The following is a 24,855-nucleotide window of genomic DNA, read 5'->3' on the forward strand; positions in this document are numbered from 1 at the left end:
CCCCCCCCCCTCTCTCTCTCTCTCTCTCTATTTCGCACTCTCACAAAATTCCCCGTAACACCCATCGCGAAAATGCTTGTCCACGTCGGTGATTAATACTTCAAACGCTCGAATTCATTTTAGAGGAAAATATCAAAAAGCTAAATATCCTTGATGTATAAGAATTAAAAAAAAATCTATCGGTAAAATTTCGTCGAGACAAAGTAGATTAAAAGTCAAGAATTTACATTCCCGTTTCTCGTCTCTCAAACACAGTTCCTCAGGAAGCCAAGTCACTTTAAAAAGAAAAAAACGAGAAATATGGTACAGTGAAATTTAGTTACTCTCACGCTCAGAAAAAATATATGGTAGTAACAATTATATAGGTGACAACTTCTGTCCACAGAGGGAAAAAATCTAAAGATTAGTAAATATTCATTTGGTGGGAGTACTAAAAAACAGCACATTTACTTGTACTAATATAAAATATGTCTCAAACAAGAAAATATATATTTTCTTAAGACCTTAAGAAAACCTTTAGTTTTTCATAAAAATACAATTATTTATTCTATTTAAGTCAAAGAATTTAAATTTAAATAAACATTTAAAACTCACACAAAGTAAATATCTTTACTAATTTTTAGATATTCCTTCTCTTAGTGTATATGTAGAATTATATATGTAATTGAATAAACTATTTTGTATTTACATTGCAACTGAAGCCAAATGGTTACGAGAAATAGTTAGTTCTCCTAATCATAATGTGGCTTTAGCTATAATTCTCTAAAAAATCATTTATTAACTTACATATATTAATTTTACATACAAAATACATATAGTTGCCATCACGCCTTTTTCTCTGACAATGAGTGCAACGGGCCGATACAATGTTAACGACATGGTACATAATAGTTACGCGGAAAAAATATCATTCTACTACTGAAAACAATTATTCAGTCTATCTTCCTTCTTTTAAATAATAGTTAATTTTAACAAAGAATACTTTCGTATGCGATAATATACTCTTCAAATATACTCATGACATGTCTTAGAAAAACGTATTATTACCTACCGAAAAGAAGAATTTATTCTCTTTGCAAAACAATCACAAAATTTTAATAAAGGAAATGTTGGTAAAGTAACTTTATGTAGTAAGCAAACTCAATGTTTGCTTTGATTCTTTATTGCATTTATTCTTCATTAAAATGTTAAAGTTATTAAAATTCAGGGTGTATTTTGAGTAAATGTAATGCTTATGGTGAACTTGTGATAAAACCGCGGGTACACGTAAACTCATACTGGAAATACTGGAAATATTGGAAACAAGTAACATTCACTTGAAAGCAGCATGTATTTTTCCGCGTGTAGAAGAGAATCGAATTATCAAATAACTAATTAATTAATAACCAGTAACTAATAATACATACGCACTTGCGAGGTAGATCTTCCATAGCGATAATATGCTCGCCAATATGTTTGTTTAACGTGCATCAGCCGCGGATACGTTTTTCTGTGTGAGCAGCTAAGGTAAACCCTTCTTGTCCCTCACAGGATCGTTCTCCCTCTTTCTCTCTCTCTCCCCCTTTTCTTCTCGCTTGTCTCTTTCCCCAACGGCATCCGAAGGAGTTGCTCTGCCATTTCTCTGCATTGCATTAGCATTTTAAATTCAATCGAGACATTGACGCCCTTGAACGGTAATGGACTCTTTCTTTCTCTCTTTCTCTCCCTCCACCCTCACTCCCCGTGCTCGCTCTTCGTTCCCTCTCTCCTCTCCTTCGCTCGCCTTCCACTGCTACTACTATTACTACTTCTCCTTCTCCTCCTTCTCCCCCTCCTACTGCTTCTCTCGTCTCATTCCGTCTCTCTTTCTCCACAAGACGCCGCTTACAAATCCAGTTATATCATCTCTCGACTTTGCAATCCGTCGTAAAGCTAACAAAGCTAAAGTAGTGGTCGGCCGGTTAATAAATCAGCCATCGCCTTTATCCCCTTATTCTTCTGTCCTTTTTTTTTTTATTTTCGCGTCTCTCCCTCTTTTCCTGGTGTGGTTCGCGACGTAAAATCGTAAATTTAGCTCTAACCCGTCGTCTCGGTCGCCATGCGCGAAATCGACACGCGAAAAGAGAAAAAAAATGCGCGGAATAGTTGTTCACGGATCAGACGGGACAAATAGAGGGTGTCCGATGTCTAAGGAGCTACTGTTCACAGTGCCATTTTTTTGAGTTAACGCGAAGTCGATATGGAGAAGTATTTTACACTAAGCCCTGCACAATTAAAAATTACAATTTCTCAGTACACGAGCCGGCCTTCCAAGCTGTAAATGCTAAACGAACGACACCTTTCCGAGGTTACCTTCGTAACTTTGCATAGCAAATGCGCGAGATAAGATTATTATTCTGCGGAGGTTTTATCAATGGCAGAGGAAGTTTGCCAGCGAAAGCAAACGCGACAGGGACATACAATCTGACGCAAAGCGAATAACGCGGCGATAACAAAAAAGAGACAGAGATAGAATTGAAAAATGAAACTGCATAACAGTAAATACAAATTAGAGATGTCAAATTCGATACTCGACTTTATCGTACAGAATAGCAGGCTGCAATCTTTAAATTTCTTGCAATAAATAAAAATTCATTCGAAATAGTGAAAGTAGTGAAAATAGTCTCACTCGGAATGGCAAGAGTGAATATTTCACTTAAACTTTTAAAAAATTTGTAAAATCTTTTAAACAATCTGTACAATTCTTAATCCACACGAGTGAATGTTTTAATTAATTAGAATGAATTTGTCTCATTGACAGAAAAGTAAATCAGATTCACTCTCTAAATGAAGATTAAAATATTCACTCCATGTTTCAAAGTAAAAAATTAATTCTATATTAGTGGAAAATCAACCAAATGACTCGGCTGCCACTCTACTTTTCGAATAAAATTTCGCTCAAGGAAATTTACGGAGTATTTTCTGAATTTTTTGGTGTGAAATCTCACTTAAAACGAGTGAAAATTCACTCGAAATGATAAAGAAAAAAATATTGTCACGCAAAATCACAAGAGTGAATATTTTGCTCAAATTCAAAGTAAACTTTTAATCCACTCTAGCGAATTGCTTGAATGAATTTGTTCCAATGACAATAAAATACATCAAATTCACTTTTAATTTCGAGTGAAAATATTCAACAATTCAGAATAAAAATATTTATTCTGTAAGAATAGAAAATCAATCGGTTTTAAATAAGTCGGTTGTCACTCTACTTTTTAAGTGAAACTTCATTCAAAAAAATGTAGAGAAGAAATTAATAAAGAATGTAGTACTCTCTAAATTTCTTGAAGTAAAATCTCACTCAAAACGAAAAAAAATTCACTCGAAATAACTATGAAAAAGATTACGTGAATTTTTTATTCAATTGAAATGAATTAATTGTATTTATTTATTCAATTCAAATGAATTTGTTGCAGTGACGATGGAATGTATGTCAGATTGACTCTACAATTTCGAATAAAAGATGTTTACATCTAACGAATGGAAAAGTTCACTTTGTAAAAGTCATTCAACTTCAAGCAACTCGGCTGTCATTCTATTTTTCGAGTGAAATTCTACTCGGAGGAATTTAGATAGTACGAATCCCTCCCCCGCACCGTGCAGAATCGGTGTCGTTTTCTACACCCACGCGCAATCTTACTCAATAATCTCGTAAAAAGCGTATCGCGTATACCAGAGGGGTGGTGTACGTGATACGCTTTTTGCTCTTCTCCCGAGCATCGGTCGTCGTATAATTTAGTAATGACGGTTTTTATCGTCGATGCGCCCATCCCATCCGATCGCATCGCATCGCATCGCATCTCATCTCGTCTCGTCTCATGCAACACCTGATTCATTCCGCCGTCGAAAGATTCACGATAGCCGAGCGCGACGCGCGCTATCGCACTGCAGAAGATACTCGTCGTCGTATATAAACGCCGGACGATATTATTATGCATGCATACCTGACACTCTCGGGCGAAGATAGCGCGAAACCGCAGCAGCCACCGCAAAAAAATACGAGCGTACGCATAATGTGACGAGAGAAAACGCACAATGGTAGAGCATTATCCCTAATAGCGCCGGCGATACTTGGCCAGCTCCAACTGATTCGCCTTTAATTTCAAGTGAAAATATTCATTCAACAATTCAGAATAAACGAATTTATTTTGTAAGAGTGCGAAATCAATCGATTTTAAATAATCATCGGCTGTCACTCTACTTTTTGAATGGAACTTCTTCGAGAGAATTTTTAGAGAGTACTCTTTAAATTTTTTGGAGTAAAATCTTACTCAAAACGAGTAAAAATTTACTTGAAGTGACCATGAAAAAAATTGAGCGAACTTTTTATTCAATTAAAATGAACTTGTTGCAATGACAGTGGTGTGTGTGTGTGTGTGTGTGTGTGTGTGTGTGTGTGTGTGTGCGTGTGTGTGCGTGTGTGTGTGTGTGTGTCAGATTCACTCTATAATCTCGAATAAAAGATATTTACATCTAACGAATCAGAATAGAGAAATTTACTCTGTATGAGCGAAAAGTCACTCAACTTCGAACGGGACATCCCGACCTCTCACATCTCAATTCAAAGATCTTACTCTCCTCTAAATTTCTTCGAATGAAACTTCAGGCAAAACAAGTGAAAAGTTACAGTTTTCTCGAAGCGATAATGACAGTACAATTATTTGAAGTCGCAAGAGTGAAGTTTCCTACAAGCTGGAAGTGGATTCTGAGTCCATATGTGTGAGTAGCTGATTCAATCGATTCGAATAAACACGTTTCTGCGTATTACATCAGATTCACTCTTTAATTTCGAGCGAAAATATCCACTCGACGATTCAGAATAGAAAATTCACTTTATATGAGTGAAAAATAATTCGAATTCGAGTGATTTTGCTCTCTTAAAGTGAATCAGTAAAAATGTTTCTGAATGAATCAGAGTGAAAGGATTTCGCCCGTAATCAGTAAATATTCAGTGAATTTCCAATGCAAATCCCACTTTACCGTTCCATCTTATATCTCATTAGTTTTGATCGGTACAAGTAAGATTCCATTGCAAAATCAAATTCCATTATACGTTATACCAAATATAACTCTACATGACGCGATAGAATTAATTATAATAAATAATTAACGACTCCCACGCAATTTGCGTACAATGACACTGTCTGTGACATTGAAAACTACATTAATAATAAAAACAGTCGCTCCTATTAACTGACTCTCTTCTCTTCTCTTTCAGCGAGATTTTACTGACTGTACTGAATGCTATACTTATAACTGAACCAACAGTTATAAGTGTAGCATTTCAATGAAGAATACATTCATTGCACTTTAAAAGGTACTTTAGAGGATACACTTTTTTTGAACGAAATTTTTTTTACTCTAAGAAATTTTAGAGATCATCTAAAAAAATATGTATTATCTTATTCTTAGCGGAATTCTCTTGTATATCAAAAGGATCTTAGCCTCAAAAAGATTCTTCTAAAACCGTAAAAGAGAGAAAATTATTCTACGCATAATATTATTCTTCTTCAACGCAAAAAGGATACTCCTTCGGCGAAAGTTAGCAAAATGGGATTACAAGAAATAACACCTTCCAATTCAAGTTTTGTTTTTAGATGTTACAATATTTTCCTGTTTGTTCGAAAAGAATTCTATTGAAGCCATATATAAACGAATGAGATTATACATTTTTAGGTAAATATCACGGTGAAAAAAATGAGAATATGCGATCTTTTGCTTTTTATGTTTACTATCCGACTTTATGCTCAGAGAATCGTTACTATCTGTTAATCTCTAAATTTATCTATCTAAATTTTTTTCTTGTCTCTCTAAATTTCTTAAAGTGAAATGTCACTCAAAGCGAGTGAAAAATGACAGTATATTTACTCGCAGCGATAGTAAAATTACTGTCACGCGGAATCGCTCGAAAAAGTGTAAATGTTACACTCAAACTAAAGTCCAAACTAAAATCCATATGATTGAACGTTTCAATCGATTGTGAATATATTTCTGCGTATGACAGTGGAGTATATTAGATTTATTCTTCAATAAGTCACAGTTATGCAAGAATAAATCAACCTACAAAATTGTAATTTTTGAGTTTTTGTTTTACCAATAAGTAGTTCGTACACGTCTTTCCACATAAAGCAAAAAAAATCCAAGCCTATTGAACGCCTAAAATTAATTAAAAACAATTTTAATTTTCTATTAGTTGCATCCTTTTTACTCATTTTTTTAAGATTAAGCTTGTCAAGTACTCTTAAAGAAAAGAAAATGCAAATGATTTGTTGAACGATTGCAAAATATTAAAGTGCTATCTATACTTTTTAAATAATGTATCAAATTTTTATTTCTCTCGAAACGCGTACTTCATGTGACTTGGATAATTTTTGCAATTATCTACGGCCAAGTTCGAATGAAAACATACACTCGCCGATCCAGAATGGAGAACTCACTCTATATGAATGAAAAATCAATCGAATTCAAGGGCCACAGAAGTCACTCTATTTTTGGAGTGAAATTTTCTGAGTGAGATTTCACTCCAAGGAATTTGGGGAATACATTACATCGCTACGTTTCGCAACGAATATTATTGCTTGCCTTTTTATTTGTCTCCATTTATCGTATGTTATTTTAGGTATTTTAGGTTAATTTATCACTCCCGCGTAATTATTCAAAATAGACATTTGCTACGTCGCGCCGGGGGAATTGTTTATCAATCAGTCGAACATTATCAGCTGCGCATTGCTAACGCGTTACATCTCGCTCTCCGTCTCCTGTCATCGTTGTGTGTTTACCCTGCCCTGTCTACAATCCACTTTCAAGCGTGTCAACGGCAAATGCATCCTCGAAATCGAAACGACGTTCGCTTCGCGAAGCAGAGAAGTGGGACGACACACTCGCGTCGCAAGTAGTATCGTGCATAGCTGCGAATACGAATATGCAACTGCAAACGTCCGCGCGCCTTTGAAGTAGCCTGTCTCTATTATCGCGTTTGCGAGATACGAGCTGCAATGAACGGACGGACGAGAGTTAGTAGTTGCGCGATTTGTAGCAGTTAGCTCTGAATAAATTATCTCGGAGAATTCGGAGCGCCTGAAAATAATTTGTTTTCCAGTGGCGACGCGAGAACCTCACGCGCGTCGTCGTCGTCGTCGTCGTCGTCGTCGTCTACACCGTCATCGTTGTAGTGTCGGTACTTCTTCTCGAGTATCGGCGCTCCTGATAAAAGCCTCAATCTCTCGAAACACGCTAACGCACTATAAAGCCTGATTTACAATATGCTTTTTGCGTTCTGTTTCTTGTCTTCTGTCTTTTTCTGATTTAAAGCCTGAGATTTGAGTCAGAAAGAGATGAGGAGAAAGAAGCAGGAAGCAAAGAGCATATTGTAGATCAGCCTTTAATGCCACGTTCTACGTTCTCTTGACAGCGAATATGCTATCGATAAGGCGAAAGCGCGCGACTAAGAGCTTTACGTATAGCAAATGCACTATATGCCTTTTTAATTTCAAATTTAATTTTCCTTGTGTGAGCACAATCTTGTTTCAACTTTAGAATCAAAAAGCTTTAAATATATTTAAGATACCTGTACTTGCGGAAATTTCTGGGTAGCAGAAATTTCTGATAGGCGTCTTAAAGATGCTCAAAAATCATGATTTATGGTCAAAACGTTCGTATACTTAAGGAAACCAATATCAATTGTAAGGTTGAGTGTAAATATGTGTAAACAGTAACTACAATTTGGCTCCTATTGCTTATTTTTTTAATAATTTTTATACGTCTAAAAGATGTTTATTGTTTCAGATTAAATGACGCTTTTTAAGCGTCTTTAAGAGATATTTTAGACTCTTTTAAACATTAAAAAAATTAAATAAATCCTAAATATGAGTAAATTTTATTGAGCGTATTCTCTTTTACTTATATAACTCCCAAAACATTTATCGAGATTTAAGACAAAAATACTAATTTTTATACACATATCTAATTCTGAACATTTGTATTGCTTTGATATCTATAAGTATGAATATTTAAAAGCTTTCTCAACTAGGGTGTATATATATATTCAATGTTTCACGTGTATAGATTTTTTTATATGAAAATTTAAGAGATGGAAAAGGATATATAGGACGATGAGTTAGATAAAGTAAAAAGTAAAATACAGAGGAAGTTTTGGAAAGAAAGCTGAGGAAGATGAAATGTATTGATATAATATAAGAGATAGATTTAAAAGAATGTAAGAAAAGGTGATAGGAACGAGAAGCTATAATATGCAAGAAAGATAGCATAAGATATACAGGAAGACAAATTGGAGATGAAAGATAATTTGTTAGATAAATCGGAAAATGGTAACTGTAATTGGTATTTATTTATTGTGAAACTGTTTAAGTGCTTATTTATTGTGAAATCAAGATATGAATGGATGAGTGTTAAAGTGCAAAAGTGTAAGTCCCATTATCGCGCGATATTTGCAGGGATATTTAACTAAAATGACAAATAATTTTGAATTGCAGACACGATTTTGCGATAAAGATCCAATTGTGTGTCGCATTGCGATTCAAGAAAAGAACATCGCGGTGCTTGCGGCATATCGCAAAATCGCACATCCTTAAATGTGCCTAGAATAGAGTCCCGAGTCGCCACGAGCGCGATTCACTCGATCTCCTGATCTTCAAGAGAGTTTTCAGATCCCGTTTGCTGAATGCTTCCTCGACGATTAAGAGCGCGCGCACGCACACATGCTCGTACAGAGAGAGAAAGAAAGAGGGAGAGAAGCACGCGCATGAACAACGCGCGTTCTTTCGCGAGCTCTTGCGGCCACAACGCAACTACGATGGCAGCGCGAAGTTCTACTTTGTGGCGTCGCGACCTTGAGCGATCGCGAACCTGTGTATGCCGACGTACACACACACACACACACACACACACACACGCACGCATGCACGCACGCACGCACGCACGCACGGCTCTAAATCCAAATCGCAGCGATCGATCGAGCGGACGGCCGGACGGATAGATGGATGAATGGATCCGGGGATTGCCCGTGTATACGAGATCCCGAACGATCCCGGAATCGCCGAAATCGATTGCGCGAGGTCACTCACAAAGGAATACGACGCGAAACGTTCTGTCAGGCGGAGCGTAATATCGTTATAGATAATTACGGTTACGACCAGATGTAACCTTGATCTGATGCCTTCCTACGACGGACGTAGCAACCCCGATCGAGCCGAGGTCGAGTTCCGTGGGCTCGATATCTCCACTGGAGCGACGCGTCAATTCGAAGCCACGTGGCATCCCTTAAAGGCCAAATCACACTAGCGATTGGCGACTGACGATTGACAGTTAAAGATTAGATTTTAACGAATCAACAAGCTTTAGCCTTGGTTCCAATTGGTCAAGTTCCAATCTTCAATCTCAATCGTCTATCACCAATCGTTAGTGTGATTTGGTCTTAGGATTGAAAATTGAGGATTGCGGATTGAAGATTAGATTTCGACGAATCAATGCACTTTGGTCTTGGCCTGCTTGGCTCCAATTGGTCAAGTTCCAATCTTCAATCCGCAATTCTCTGTCTCTAATCCGTAGTGTAACACGGGCTTTAAGGACTGGAGGGTCAGATTGCCTGAAAATCGTGCTTGTTCTCTTTCACAATTTTTTATGACAAACTGAATGAATATGCGAAAGTGTTATTTTGACGTTGATTATTTATACAACATGTAAAGAGAAGAAAAATATAATTCTGATGATCAAATTATCAATATAAGTGTACATACAGTTAAAATTTCATTAAAATTTATTTCGTTTTCCTTTTCAAGGTCGTCATTTTGCAATAATATCTTGACTCTCGGTGGTTCAATTAATTTTAAGTAGAAAATTTCCATAAATCGTTATCGTGTGAATCACTGACAAACTCATGAAAATATTTAATTTTGAAATATTAATTTTTTTACTATAAAAGAACGGAAAATTTAATAATATTCCATTAAGATATTTGCAATTTTGTTAACTTTTACTCAATTTCTATTATAATAGTTCACACGATAACGACCAGCTTAAGGAAATTTTTTACATAAAATTCAGCTTAACTGAACTACCGAGAGTCAAGATATTATTGCAAAATGACGACCTTGAAAAGGAAAACGAAATATATTTCAACTGTATATACCATAAACTTATATTGAGTATTTGACCATCAAAATTATAGTTTTCTTCTTTTTATGTATAAATACATGTATTTTTTGTATAAATACACGTCAAAATAACACTTTCGCATATTCATTCAGTTTGCCATAAAAAATTGTGAAAAAACAAGCACGATTTTCAGGCAATCTGACCCTCCAGTCCCTTTAAGGTTTGTCTATAATAAGCTTGGGCTATAAATTGAAGTAAGAAATAAAAATAATATACTTTGCTTATGCGCGCGCCTATACTCCAACTCTTCACATCGATAGTCTTTCTTTCGAGTAAGTTAAATATTTTTTTATGTAAGAAAGCTAGAATATAGGGGGAGAATATAAGCGAAATAAATTATTTCTTACTGCAACTAACAATCTTACTCAGCGTAGTGTAGACGAGCTTTAAGGCTCTCCTGATTCCTCGGGACTCTTGATTAAGCGAGATAATGCACGTCAAAAATTTCTGTAAAGTACGTCGAAATAAAAGAATATAAAAAATCCCAAAAAATGACACAATTGATTAAGCACACCTAAAAGATACTCCGCGAATGCTTTCTTTTTGCTTCAACAATCAATAAATGACCGTTAATTAACATGATATACAACCTTCCTTTTTAACTTATATTTCCTCATTATTTTGTTACGTTAATTTTGATTAGACTGTTACTGTTAAAACAAAAGAAAAATGTTCGCGGAATATTTTAGAAATGTACCTAATCGTTTGCAAGTATATTATTTTTTTAATATATTTAATTTTAATATATAGATTATTTAATATATCTTTTTATTTTTCGACGCACTTTGCAGTATTTTGGACATGCATTTCTTCACTCTTTTTTAACGTCATAGATCAAAACTGCCGAAGACGAAGGTCAAGAGCGTTAACCTTCGCGTACAATAAGTCTGAGATTTGAATGAATATTCGATCGCTCACCAATTTTCTTAAAGAACCTGAAAAAATTTCAAAGCAACACAAATCTGTTTGTAGATTTTGATTTGGTTGGGCTGTTATCTTAAACCTGATCTACGATATGCTTTTTGCTTTCTGTTTTCTTCTCTTAGTCTCTTTCTGACTTAAACCGTAAGTCAGAAAAATATTTTGAAATATCTCAACAAACAGAAAGCAAAAAGCGTATTATAAATTAGGTTTTATAACTGATTTTCTATATCTTTGGAAAAAATGTGTTCATAAAATGTTGATTTTCAACAAAGTTGTGGTATTTTAAAATCCAAGTCTAACTAGACATTCCAAAAAATATTACTGTACGCAGAGTGTTGAGCATCAAAACAGCTATGAAAATATTCCACGAAAAATTTCTGATCAGGATATTTCCATTTTTCCTAGGCAACACAAGATAGAAATGTAGGAAATAACGAAATTATTTTAATCGAAAATTATCCTGAGCAATTTCGTGTAGCTATTATTTAGATTAGATGTTGGAGATTGTGTGTAAGAATTGCGGGTTAGAATTTGAGGAATCTATTAATTTTAACCTCGAGTGGCTTAGTCCGATTGATCAGTTCCAATCTTTAATCGACAATCCTCAATCTCTGACATGGGCTTAATAATTGCCCAGACTAGATATTGGAGATTGAGGATTGCAGATTAGAGATTCAATGAATCAACTAATTTCGATCTTTAGCTACTTTGTTCTTATTGGTCAAGTTCCAATCTTCAATCCACAACTCTCAATCTCCAACCCAACATCCTCAATCTCCTAGTCTAACATGGACTTAATAAAATCGAATGTTAGAGATTAAAGGATATTGCAGACTAGAGATTAGAATTTAATAAATCAACTAATTTTGATCTTCACTTGCTTTGGATTCTTGTGTTTCAAGTTACAATCTTCAATCCATAATTCTCAATTTCCAATAGCTAACCTGACACAGACTTGATAAGACTAGACAATGAAAATAAAGGACTACAGGTAAAAGACAAGAAATCAATGAATGAACTAATTTCAATCTTGATTTTTTATATCTGAATTGGTCAAGTTCCAATCTTTAATCAGCGACTCTCAATCTCTAATAATCTCTTTAGTCTGATACGGACTTAATAACTGTTCAGAACAGATATTGAAGATTAAGGATTGAGAATTATAAACTACACGAAAAAAATATAGCTCTCTTTTTCATATAAATTCCTTCTAATTTTTCTATATCTCTAATGAAGATGTAAACTGCCAGTATGGTCTATTCTGTCAAAGAACATAGTAAATTTCGTTGGAAACAGCAAATTTTTTATGACAGAACATATCAATTCCTCAAATGTAAATAGTGCATATAAAATAAAAAATTATTGCGGAGAATATCGATTTATTCGGCTATAAAATTCTAGTGATTTTTACTCTATGCAGAGATTGGAATTTAATGAGTTAACAAATTTCGATCGCGGTTCTTTCCGACTTTATGCCGATTCGAATCTTCAATCGACGATCTTCGATATTGTTCTGTAATATTCTGAGATATAGGCTTCAGTAATGTAATCCCGTGCACAGGATTTTCGCCGGCGGGACGAAATTGCAGAACGCGCAACGATCTTATCGAACGTTCGCGCACGAATCGCTTCGCGTGCGCAACGTCACGCACATCTCTCTCACCCGTGCGCGCTGTCCCGGCTACGCACGCCCGGCCGAAATTTGCATCTGGCCGAAAGTCGCGAGAAACAATCCAACGTCTGCCAACAACACACGGCCCGCACCCGCGAACCGAGAATAGCCGCCGCGAATCGAATAGTCGGGGCGAGCTGTTACGACGGGTCGCGAGAAGCCGCGCGCGCGCGCGTTTCTGCACGAGGGAGGAGGAGAGTCGCACCCATTGATAAATATTGATCTTACAATTAATCGTGTGATAAAAAACGGGACCTTATCGACAGAGGAGAATCTGGCCTCTAGAACCACGCATCGCCTTTCCGTCACTCATCAATCCAACTAAACAAGATCTCCATTGAAATAGCTTCTCGCCATTTCTTCCCCCTGAGAAGTTCACCTCACCGGGAAAGAGAGAGAAAGATGTTTCTAGTAGCGCAAGAATAAGCTGTCAATAAGGTCTACGTTGTTCGAGCACATGGCAAATTTCGCTGAACATTGACTATTTAACATAGCTAATTTTGCCATACACACAGATGCATACTGGATTCAAGTTTTATCGGACAGATAAAGAGGGACTTCGTTATCTCAAAAGCGCGACACGTGCTTCGCTTTTGACGGAGAAGCGCAGCGCGTGCGCTCACGTCGCGTACGCGACCCACCCGCTCTGCCTTACCTCCAGTTTTCTCGATGATCTCTCGACCCACGGCGACTACGACTACGATCAGCCACGATAACAACAACGACGAGGCAGCGTCGTCTTCGCGCACCACGCACTCTCTTCACGTTCGTCGCACTCGTCAACTCGTCCGTCACTCCGTCCCGCTCGCACGTCCTCCTCCGTCGATCGCCGGCGCGCAACTGTGGATAATTCGCGGTCGCGACCGGCCTAGATATATACCGGCTATATTTAGCGCGCCGCATCACCGCGGCGCGCCGCGATTGGCTCGCGCTGACGTCCGCCGCCGCGGCGATTGGCCGCGAGCGCTCGCGAATACGCACCGCGCCGGCAGACCTCGGCCGACTCCGACGACTGGGCGCGACTTCTCGCCGCGGCCGCGACATTTGTTGACATGAAACTGTCAGGGAGAGTACGCGCTCCCTCTCCCTCTTTCTCTCCCTATCTCTGTCTTCCTCGCTCTTACTCGAGCCGCGTGCGTTTTCTAGTAGGCGTGCGTAGAGTACGCCGACATTGCCAGAAACGCAGTTCTCCTCTTACAACGCGAGGAATTTTTCGTTCACGACGGCCGCAAAGTGGACACAAAGTGTCGCCGACGCGAACTGGCGACCCGTTTCGAAAAGAATCGACTGGAACCTTCCTTCCTTCGTCTCTTCGCGAAGCACGGAACCGACTGCGGCTTCATTAGACAATTGATGGAGATGTAATTGGCTCGATAACATGGAATTAATTCTACAAACACGCTGTCGGCGGAGCTATCGTGAGATTACGGGACTAATGCGTAGATCAGAATATCGAGTGAACATCGGTATCCTTGAGAACATTATTGGTGATTTTCCGTCACGCGTAAAAAAGAAATAAAACAAAACGCGACTAATAACGCTAATAACACAATTGAGAATCATTACTGTTATGAATGTATGTGTGCGCGTGTGCATGTGTATGTATGTGTGACAGACTTACAATAATTATATTATTACTATTATCATCATTATTGTTTATATTTATTGTCATTATTGTTTATATTTGTTTTAAATTATTCTAAATTATTAATTATATTATTATTGCATAAGACCATCTGTAATAGATCTCAATTTTGACAGTTTGGTGAGCTACCAATTTCATCGTGTGAAGACCATCTTATAACACACACACATACCACTCTGTGCTCTTTAAGTTTTTTTAATTAAAATCTCATTCGTAAAGCAACAGTCGAGTTACTCAAATAAGTAAAGTACAGTCGAGTTACTCGAATTCGACCATTCTTTTATTCGTATAAATTTCGAGTGAATATTTACACTCAAATTGCGCTCAGAATTGAAGAATAAATCTGACGTATTCCACTCCGTCGCAGGAACAAATTCACTCGATCAACTGCAACATTCACTCGTACAGAGTCAGAATACATTCTAAAGTTTGAATGCAAACATTCACTCTTATGATTCCGCGTGACAGTATTTTCACTATCGACATTCTGCAGTAAAATTTTATACTCTATTCTGATATATGTTACTTATATTTTAAGGATTAAAATGTGCTATTAAAAAATTTGCTATATTACTACACACATACAAAAATCATTCTACTATTTATAGAAAAGCAATTACTCTGTTTACTTGCATTCTTTTACATAATAGTAATCTTCACAATAAAGAATATTTTCTAAGTAATAGTCTTAAAATATATTAATCACAAAATTCCAAGCTTATTATCATCTCTTCAAAAGAAGAATGTTTTCTCTTTTCAAGAATATCATAAAATTTTGTCAAAAAAAAAGTTGTTTCGATACTTTGTAGTAAGCAAATCAAATTTTTGTTTCAATTTAACATTCTTGATTGAAATGCTAAACTTAAGATTCAGAATGTATTTTAAATAAATTTTGTGTTGTAAAAGATGAGCTTATGATAGATTTGCGGATTTACAAACTTACGAAATACCTCAAGTACGTAACATTTATTTCAATCCAATATATATAGTTTTTATATGTAGTAGAAGTAGCTTTGTTTTCAATGAAATTTTCAAGAATATCATAAAATTTTGTCGAAGAAAAAGTTGTTTCGATACTTTGTAGTAAGCAAATCAAATTTTTGTTTCAATTTAACATTCTTGATTGAAATGCTAAACTTAAGATTCAGAATGTATTTTAAATAAATTTTGTGTTGTAAAAGATGAGCTTATGATAGATTTGCGGATTTACAAACTTACGAAATACCTCAAGTACGTAACATTTATTTCAATCCAATATATATAGTTTTTATATGTAGTAGAAGTAGCTTTGTTTTCAATGAAATTTTCAAGAATATCATAAAATTTTGTCGAAGAAAAAGTTGTTTCGATACTTTGTAGTAAGCAAATCAAATTTTTGTTTCAATTTAACATTCTTGATTGAAATGCTAAACTTAAGATTCAGAATGTATTTTAAATAAATTTTGTGTTGTAAAAGATGAGCTTATGATAGATTTGCGGATTTACAAACTTACGAAATACCTCAAGTACGTAACATTTACTTCAATATATATAGTTATATATGTATATAGTTAATCCAATATATATAATTTTTATATGTAATAAAAATAGCTTTGTTTTCAATGAAATTTATCATATTTCTAACCAAGGACCTTATTAACAGTCTATAGCGCTACTAAAAATACATATAGTAAAATTTTAAAGAATTTATATATAAAAAAAGAAACTGAAAAATATTGAAAGTCACATACTAAAAGAAAATAATATTCTTTCAGCATATAACGTCTCTCTCTCAGAAGACACCATAAACTTGTGAGCGAAACATTCACTCTTACGATTCCGAGTGCAGGTATTTACATTATTGCTTCGAGTGAATTTTTATTCGTTTCGAGTGAACTTTTACACCAAGAAATTTAGAGAATACGCTTTAAATTTTTTTGAATAAAATTACGCTCAAAAAATAGACTGACCGCTGAGTTAATCAAATTCGGGTGATTCTTCACTCATATAAAATGAATCCTACATTCTAAATCGTCGAGTGCATATCTTTACTCAAAATTAGAAGAACGAATTTGATGTATTCCACTGTTACAGAAACAAAATTCATTCTGATTGATGGAAACATTCTCTTATATGGAATCAGTACCCATTCTAAGCTTGAGTACAAATATTCACTTGTTTTACAACTTGGCGTGGCAATATTTTCGTTATTACATCGTCTCAATTTTCGTTCATTTAAGTGAAATTGCGCGCCAGGAAATTTTGGAGAATGCCTTCGCAACGATTCTCTAATTCACAACGAATTTTGTAATAGAGCCGGTTTCTCTTTTAGAATAATCCTAAGCAGGAGATAAAAAGTGTCGATACTCGATCCCTGAGATATCTTACAATCTAACGATAAGATTTCATTAAAACGTTTATCCCGCGCCGCTCATTAAATTTATCAAAAGAGAGATTTCACATTAGAATTTCATTAAAATATTACCACATTCACGAATACTGAAATTCCTCATTATTCATTTTGTCACCCTTCCTCTGGTTAATTTATTTCCCAATCGCGTGTTATGCGGTTTGATCTTGTAATTAATCGAATAAAAAAGTCACTCGAGGAACATTATCGATGGCGGTGAGTCTGTATGCCTTTGTGAGAACCGCATACTCTCAAAAGTACAATCACTGAAATGCTTATATACTGATATGCTTATATCATTTATAACTGTTATAAATGTTAGTCAGTAAATTTTCGCTGAAAGAATCAATTAATAATACCGATTGTTCCTATCATTAATATAATTTGCAAACACAAACATTATCATCGTACAAATCACGTAGATGCCGTTAATTGTTTATTACAATTAATTCCATCCGCCACAATGCATAAAGTTAAATTTAGCACAGCGTATAATAAATTTGTGTACTGTTGAAATCTCACTTTTATTGGTAAAAGCCAGTAAGATATAAAATGGACCAGTAAAATGTTTCCATTGAAAATCAATGAATATTCACTGATTATCGACGAAATATTTTTTTTACTGATTCAATCGGAAATATTGATTTATTTTAAGAGAGCAGTGATCATTGAATTATTCGCGAATTTGAATGATTTCGCGAATTTAAATGATTTTTCACTCATATAGAGTGAATTTTCCACTCTGCTCCTATTATTGATATACTTTTCAAACGCAGACAGTGTCATCGCACGCAAGACGCATAGAAGCCGTGTTAATTATATCGCCACGAGCACAGAAAGTTAGATTTGGCACAATATACTTGGTACACTAACCAAAATCCGTAAAATATGAGACAGTTTAGTATTTTTCTAAAGCAAATCAATAAAAATATTTCTGATTGAATTAGAAAAAGAACTAATTTACCGATGATTAATACACTGATTTTTGGTGAAAACACTTTACTGTTCCAGTTTACTGCTCCATTTTATATCAAACTGATTTCGACCAGTGAAAATAAAATTTCACTGTATATTACGTAATAAACAGATTTGTTATACGTTATGCTAAATCTAAATTTCTGCATTCGTGATGATGGAATTAACGACTTCCATGCACCTTGCGTGTAATGACACTGTCAATGTTTGCAAAACGCATTAATATATAGTCGTTACTATTAACTGGTCCAATCAGTGTAATTTTACTTATTGCAGTGCTATACTTCTAACTGAATTAACAGTTATAACTTTTCAGTGAAAAATACACATTAATTATACTTTAAAAAGTAAAGTGGAAGTGTTTCTACTGAAAATCTATGAATACTCAATAATTAATATAAATGAAATTCTTCTTTTATTAGTTTAATCAAAAACATTTTTACTTATTAACTTTTTGAGCCATTAGCCATTATATTGTTTCTATACACTGTCATAAATATAAGTAACTAAAAGTAAATAAAAAATAATTTGAATATTTAATTGTTAAATTATTATAAGCAAACAAGAAAAATAAAAAGGGCACTTTCTTCAGACAAAAATCTTTTTAGGACTTACTATCAGAAATCGATACATCAAAATATTAACGGTTTATTAAGGACAATATTAATTAACAATATTTTATATTTTTTTTAAGTTTTTGGAAGTCCTATTTTTTACAATAAACAATTTAAATATTGATAATATATTTGCTGCAAGCTGTTTGTCAGAAACGCAAATATCTCTTTACCATGTTAAGAAAATGTTATTTCCGGATTATTTGTTAATTGCTAAAAACAAGATTGCTAATTTTGAAAACTTATATAATCGCTATATTGAACTCACCATTTCGAATTTTAACTTTTTTATCTCAAATTCATGATTAGCCCGGAATATTCCATATGCCAAATTTGAAGAAACTTTACTGAGAAATTAAATATATGGTTCGAAGGATTAAGAGAAAGAGTAGGGGAGACCGAGGCTAGATGCCTTATATTTTATTTTAATTTTAAAGTTACAACTTCTCAGACAACTAATTGTTGTAACTGATTGTATAAACATGATAGAGGCAATCTTCTTTTATATATTAATATCCGCGACGACCCTGTCAACCGTATATTTTGTTTTGTAATAACTAAAATACGAACATGCAGCAATGGTTTTGTTCTGATATCAGAGTTCAGTTGTCCAGTAGCGCGAAGTAAAGAAGGTCACATATAAAATATGTATCCTAATTAGTAGTTTTAGAGGTCTGGATTCCTGATAATAAGTCCTAAAATGATTTTTGTCTGAAGAAAGTGCCCTTTTCATTTTTATTTGCTTATAATAATTTAATAATTGAACATTCAAATTATTTTTTATTTATTTTTAGTTTTTATATTTATGACAATGTATAGAAACAATATAATGGCTCAAAGAGTTAATCAGTAAAAATGTTTTTGATTAAACTAATAAAAGAAGAACTTCACTGATGTTAATTACTTCGCTCCGCGAAAGGTCTTCACAGCCTTCCTGCCGGTCTTTAATTATGGGTCAACTTTATCTCATCGGCCCATATGCTCCATTTTAACCATCTTATAAATGAATAGTGCATAGAAATAGTATATCATACACTTGCAAGAAATCTCATTCTACACAAGAGAGAACGATTTATTGAATCAAATAAATGTTTCTTTGGAATAGTCCAAACAAATTATTTGGTTGACACAACAAAAATATTTCTTTGGAACTAAACCGCAAATAAATATTTTTGTTGCTTCAAACAAAATTTTGTTCGATCAATCGAAAAATTCGTTTGGACTATTCCAAAGAAGCGTTTATTTGATTCAACCAAATCGTTCTTTCTATATAGTAATAACTCGCTTAATTTTATATTCAGTTACGATAAAGAATATTAATAGAAAATTTCGAGAGATTCAACAATTTATTTTGCTTTTACCAAATCTTTTTTATTTTTTAACTGTGATATTGTTCCGATTTTAATAAAACTCAGAGAAAAGTATTTATGTTCTAAAAGAACCATTTTTGTACCCACGATTCCTCTCAAGATAAATATTAAAAAAAAACACATGAACAACACACCTCTGGGGCCATATAGCCCCGGTCTCTTCTACTGTGTCACATCGAAAATTTATTTATCAAACTAGGAAGTCCCTTTAAAGGGACTGAAGGGTCAAATTGCCTGAAAATTGTGCTTGTTTTTTCATAATTTTTAATGACAAACTGAACGAATATACGACAGTGTTATTTTTACGTGTATTAAAACATATCAAGAGAAGAAAAATATAATTTTGATGATCAAATACTGAATATAAGTGTATACATATAGTATATACAGTTAAAATATATTTCCTTTTTCTTGTCAAGTTCGTCATTTTGCAGTAATATTTTGACTCTCGGTGGTTCAATTAAACTGAATTTTAGGAAGAAAATTTCCGTAAGCTTATCGTTATCATGTGAACCACTATAAGATGTGAACCACTATAAGAACCACTATAGAAATTGAGTAAAAGTTAACAAATTTGCAAATATCTTAATGGAATATTATTAAATTTTCAGTTCTTTTATAGTAAAAAAATTAATATTTCAAAATTAAATATTTTCACGAGTTTGTCAGTGATTCACATGATAACGACAAGCTTACGGAAATTTTCTTCCTAAAATTTAGCTTAATTGAATCACCGAGAGTCAAAATATTACTGCAAAATGACGAACTTGAGAAGAAAAAGGAAATATATTTTAACTGCATGTACCATACACTTATATCGAGTATTTGATCATCAAAATTATCTTTTTCTTCTCTTTATATGTTGTATAAATACACGTCAAAATAACACTTTCGCGTATTCATTCAGTTTGCCATAAAAAATTGTGAAAGAACAAGCACAATTTTCAGGCAATCTGACTCTGCAGTCTCCTTAAAATTCTTTCTCGCCGTTTCCTCCCCTTCGCTCATATTGAGGTCGATCAAACTGGATCGACCGGCCGCGATCGATCGCGTCACAGGTGCGGGTGAGCAGTCTGTCTATCGTGTGTTCAGGTGGATAGACGTGGGTGGGCGAGATTTATGGCGAATAGAAGCGACGGTAATGAACGATCATTAACGCAGCTCTACCGCGAACGCGGCGGCTTTGCCGAGTCTATTAATTTAGCCGGTGCTTTCGAAAAGCCTTGAAAGCCTTGAGCGCACCGCTGAGGCTGCAGCTGATGCCGCGGTGCCCTGCCCTCGCCGCTATGAAATCACGCCGTTTCCCGGCAATGGCATTATGCGAAAATCGCACGCTAAAATTAGTCACGGGCGATTATTGCGGCGCAGCGGAAACAGTGGCGGATTTACCGGCTAAACGGACCGGGCCTGTCGTCCTGAGGTCCCAACGGGACCCACAAAACCGCGCCGCGAATTTGTGATTGTCTCTCTGTTCTCAAGAAAATTGTAATTACCGGCCAACAATTGGTAAAATGGTAATTTTTATGGATTAATCATCTTTACCGAGGCTTTAAGGTGCATTTACAACTTTGTAAAACATCGAATTTGCGAATATTTTATTAAAATTTGTCTTCTCTCTCTCTCTCTTTTCAAATAATTGAACAAGTAACAAAGTGATAATGAAGAATTTCACTTTATTTGTGAATGTGATAATTTTTTATCGAAGTTTCTTTTTTTCTATCTTGATGACATAGATTGAACGAGCGACGCGGAATAAAAATTTCAATTGAACGTTTTGTCACAAGCGAGCTTGCAAAGTTTTACCGTTTGAGGCGTACTTTTGAGGCGTTTGAGGCGAGTCCGCCCCTGCGAGGAAAACCGCCGGCGCGCTTTTCTAATGCGATCTCTTCTCGCGAACGACGACGACGATGAAGAGATATGCAAAGCGCATTGAGTAATAATACTGGGTGGCGCGTAGTTTACGTGTCAAGCTGGCGGGTGCGTTTCTAAGCTCTTAGTCAGAGACGCGTGTCCGCGAATATGTCGAACTCAATCGCACGCTCGGCCAGCTGCACAAATTGGAAATGATCTCAGAGAGGGCCGAGTAGAAGAACTTGCTTCTAATCATCTTGGGCCCGTATTAATAGTTATTACTTGAAACTCGCCCCAAGCGAAATACATTTGAACTCAAAGATCTTAGTTAAGAATTTTTCAATTGAGTCGTGATCACAGATATAAGTATCACATGTATTATAATTTAAATGGAAAACCGGTATCTAACTCTAACTAAAAATCTATTTATGTATCTTACATGAGACAAGTTTCAGGTGACAACTATTAATACGAGCCTTAGACTTGTATTAATAGTTGTTACTTGAAACGTGTCCCGAGTGAGATACTCACACTTGAATTTATAATTAGATTTGAATTTCTTCTCAGATAAATCATGATTACAGATATAATGTCACATATCATAATAATACAACTGAAAAATTTAGATCTAATTCTAAGCTCAAATATCCCACGTGAGGCAAGCTTCAAATAAAAATTACGAGCTTTTAACTTGTATTAATAATCAATTACTCAATATTAATAATCAGTTACTCAAATCTGAAGTAGAGAATCTGAGACTCAGATTTAAATTTAGAGTTAGCTATGAACTTTTAGAGTTAGATCACAATTACGAATGTAATATCACATATATTATATAATTCAAATAAAAAACTCAAATATAACTCTAAATTCAGGTTCCAGTATCTCACGAGACATGTCTCTGAGAGACAAGTTTCTATTAATGTATTAATAGTATTTTACAAATATGATATATCAAATTTTAATCTCGAATTATATCAGAGTTTTTCATTTAAATCATACAATATTCGTGAAATTATATTTGTAATTGCAATTTAACTGAAAAACTCACATTCAATTCTACATTCAGATCGGAGTACTTACTTGAGATAAATTTCAAGTAACGACTATTACAGACCTAAATTTCTTGGAGTGGGATATTTACTTGGAATTTCTCTCTCTTGACTTGACTCTCTCTTTACTTGAAATTTGTTTTATGTGACAGATAGTCAAATTTTAATCTCGAATTATATCAGAGTTTTTCATTTAAATCATACAATATTCGTGAAATTATATTTGTAATTGCAATTTAACTGAAAAACTCACATTCAATTCTACATTCAGATCGGAGTACTTACTTGAGATAAATTTCAAGTAACGACTATTACAGACCTAAATTTCTTGGAGTGGGATCTCATTCAAAATGAGTGAAAAATGACATCTTGCTTAGAAGCAAAAGTGAAAATACTGTCATTTGAAATCGCAAGGATATATATTTCACTTAAGCTTAGAGTGGAATCTAACTGCATATAAACGAATCAATCAATCAATTGATAAGATTGAATATATTACTGTGACAGTGCAGTGTATCAGATTCACTTTTCAATTTCCAGTAAAAATATTTAGTCGACGATTCAGAGTAGAGAATTCACTGTAGGATAAAATACCCAATTATTGACACCCCTCTTAGCTATTTACACTCTAGTAAAATCTGGTTATTCTTACAACATTTATTCGCAGTATTAGTAAAGTTAATTAAAAGATTCTCTTTTGGAATCATAGAATGCATATAAGAAGTTTAATTGCAATACTAGTCGCAAGAAAAATCAAATTTTTTTATAGTGTCAATGATTAGAGAAGATGTCAATAACTGAGTGCTTCATCTTATATGAGTGCAAAGTTACAAAACTTCAGTGACTCCATAGTTTTATTCTATTTTTAATTGAAATTTCACTTTAAAAAATTTAGAAAATACAAAAAATACAATATTAAGAAGATTTTTGTTTATAAATATTTTCTTAAACTCATTGTCATATTTATTAAAAATAGAAATTAAATTCATATTTGTAAAAAATAATATAATATGTAATATGTAATAAAAACTTGTAATAAAAGTTCAAATTCGTAAACATTAGATATTGTGTCGCAAAATTATAAAAAAAATTCATAAACATAAACTTTAGATCCTTTTTGCTGCACCGTTTAAATTACAATTTGGAAATAAATTTCTTTTAATTATTTTCCCCCCACATGAAACAATAATAACAACTTCGTTATTATTTATCAATAGATGAATATTTATTATTCATCAGAATAAATATATAATAAATATTAAAACATTTCAAAATATTCATTCAATTAAGTTCCATCTATCCGTACAATTAACATAATGTCTCCAAAAATAATACTATACATCTTATCAGATTTAATTTTGTCGCAATTAAATCATAACGCTATTAATATTCATAACGTAATACTATGCAACGGTCGCGCAATATGACGTAATGTCCACGAAATAGCGTCTATCGCAAAGATAATATCGTTGTCGCCCTCTCTTTTCAAGGCAAGAGACATTTCTCTTGCAGCAAGTGGCTATTAATTACACTATCACCGCCATCACGTCACCACAGCCGTTAATTTCTAAACAAATCCTTCGCGAAACGTTGTCTCGCGACATCAGTGACATAGCCAAAATCAATAGTTACGGAATGACCTGACATTCCACGACATGAACATGAAAGAAAACATTCGCGCTTGTCTAAGGCTCGTATTAATAGTCACCATCTGGAACTTGTTTCATGTGAGACACTCAGATTTGTGAGATATTCAAAGTTAGATTCTAATTTCTCAGTTTAATTAATAAATGTGGTATTAAATAAATGTGATATTTGTACCTGTAACCGCGATTAAACTGAAAAATTCTCATCTCTGAATTAAAATCTGAGTATCTTACTGGAGACGAGTTTTAAATAATATATAACTATTAATATGAGCCTTAGAACCATATTAAGATCGATATTAATAGTTATTACTTAGAATTTATCCCACGTAAGATACTTGGATAGGAATTTAGGTTAGATTTGAGTTTTTTATTTGGATCACATAATATATATGCGACATTACATTTGTGTGTATATATATATATATATATATATATATATATATATATATATATATAATCGCGATTTAGCTAAAATATTTATATCTAATTCTAAATTCAAAGCTGAGTATCTCACCTAAGGCAA

General features: G+C 34.3%; 1 protein-coding gene across 5 annotated transcripts in view; it reads right to left on the bottom strand.

Moving 5' to 3' along the window:
• The window catches only part of LOC116850999 (activating transcription factor 3), a 73,022-nt gene that overhangs the window by 47,443 nt on the left and 724 nt on the right, over nt 1–24,855 (bottom strand). For 3 of the 5 annotated variants that reach the window (XM_032829949.1, XM_032829951.1, XM_032829946.1), the window contains exon 1: nt 13,443–13,768. The exons of the other annotated variants lie outside the window; for them this stretch is intronic. The gene's annotated coding sequence lies outside the window, so the exon portion shown is untranslated. Of the gene's footprint in view, nt 1–13,442; nt 13,769–24,855 lie in introns of those variants that run through there. 5 annotated transcript variants of the gene reach the window in all.

The sequence above is a fragment of the Odontomachus brunneus genome, unplaced genomic scaffold (genome assembly GCF_010583005.1).
Source record: "Odontomachus brunneus isolate Ranch 3 - 2012 unplaced genomic scaffold, Obru_v1 Obru_scaffold_164, whole genome shotgun sequence".
In the NCBI taxonomy this organism is placed as follows: Eukaryota; Metazoa; Arthropoda; class Insecta; order Hymenoptera; family Formicidae; genus Odontomachus; species Odontomachus brunneus.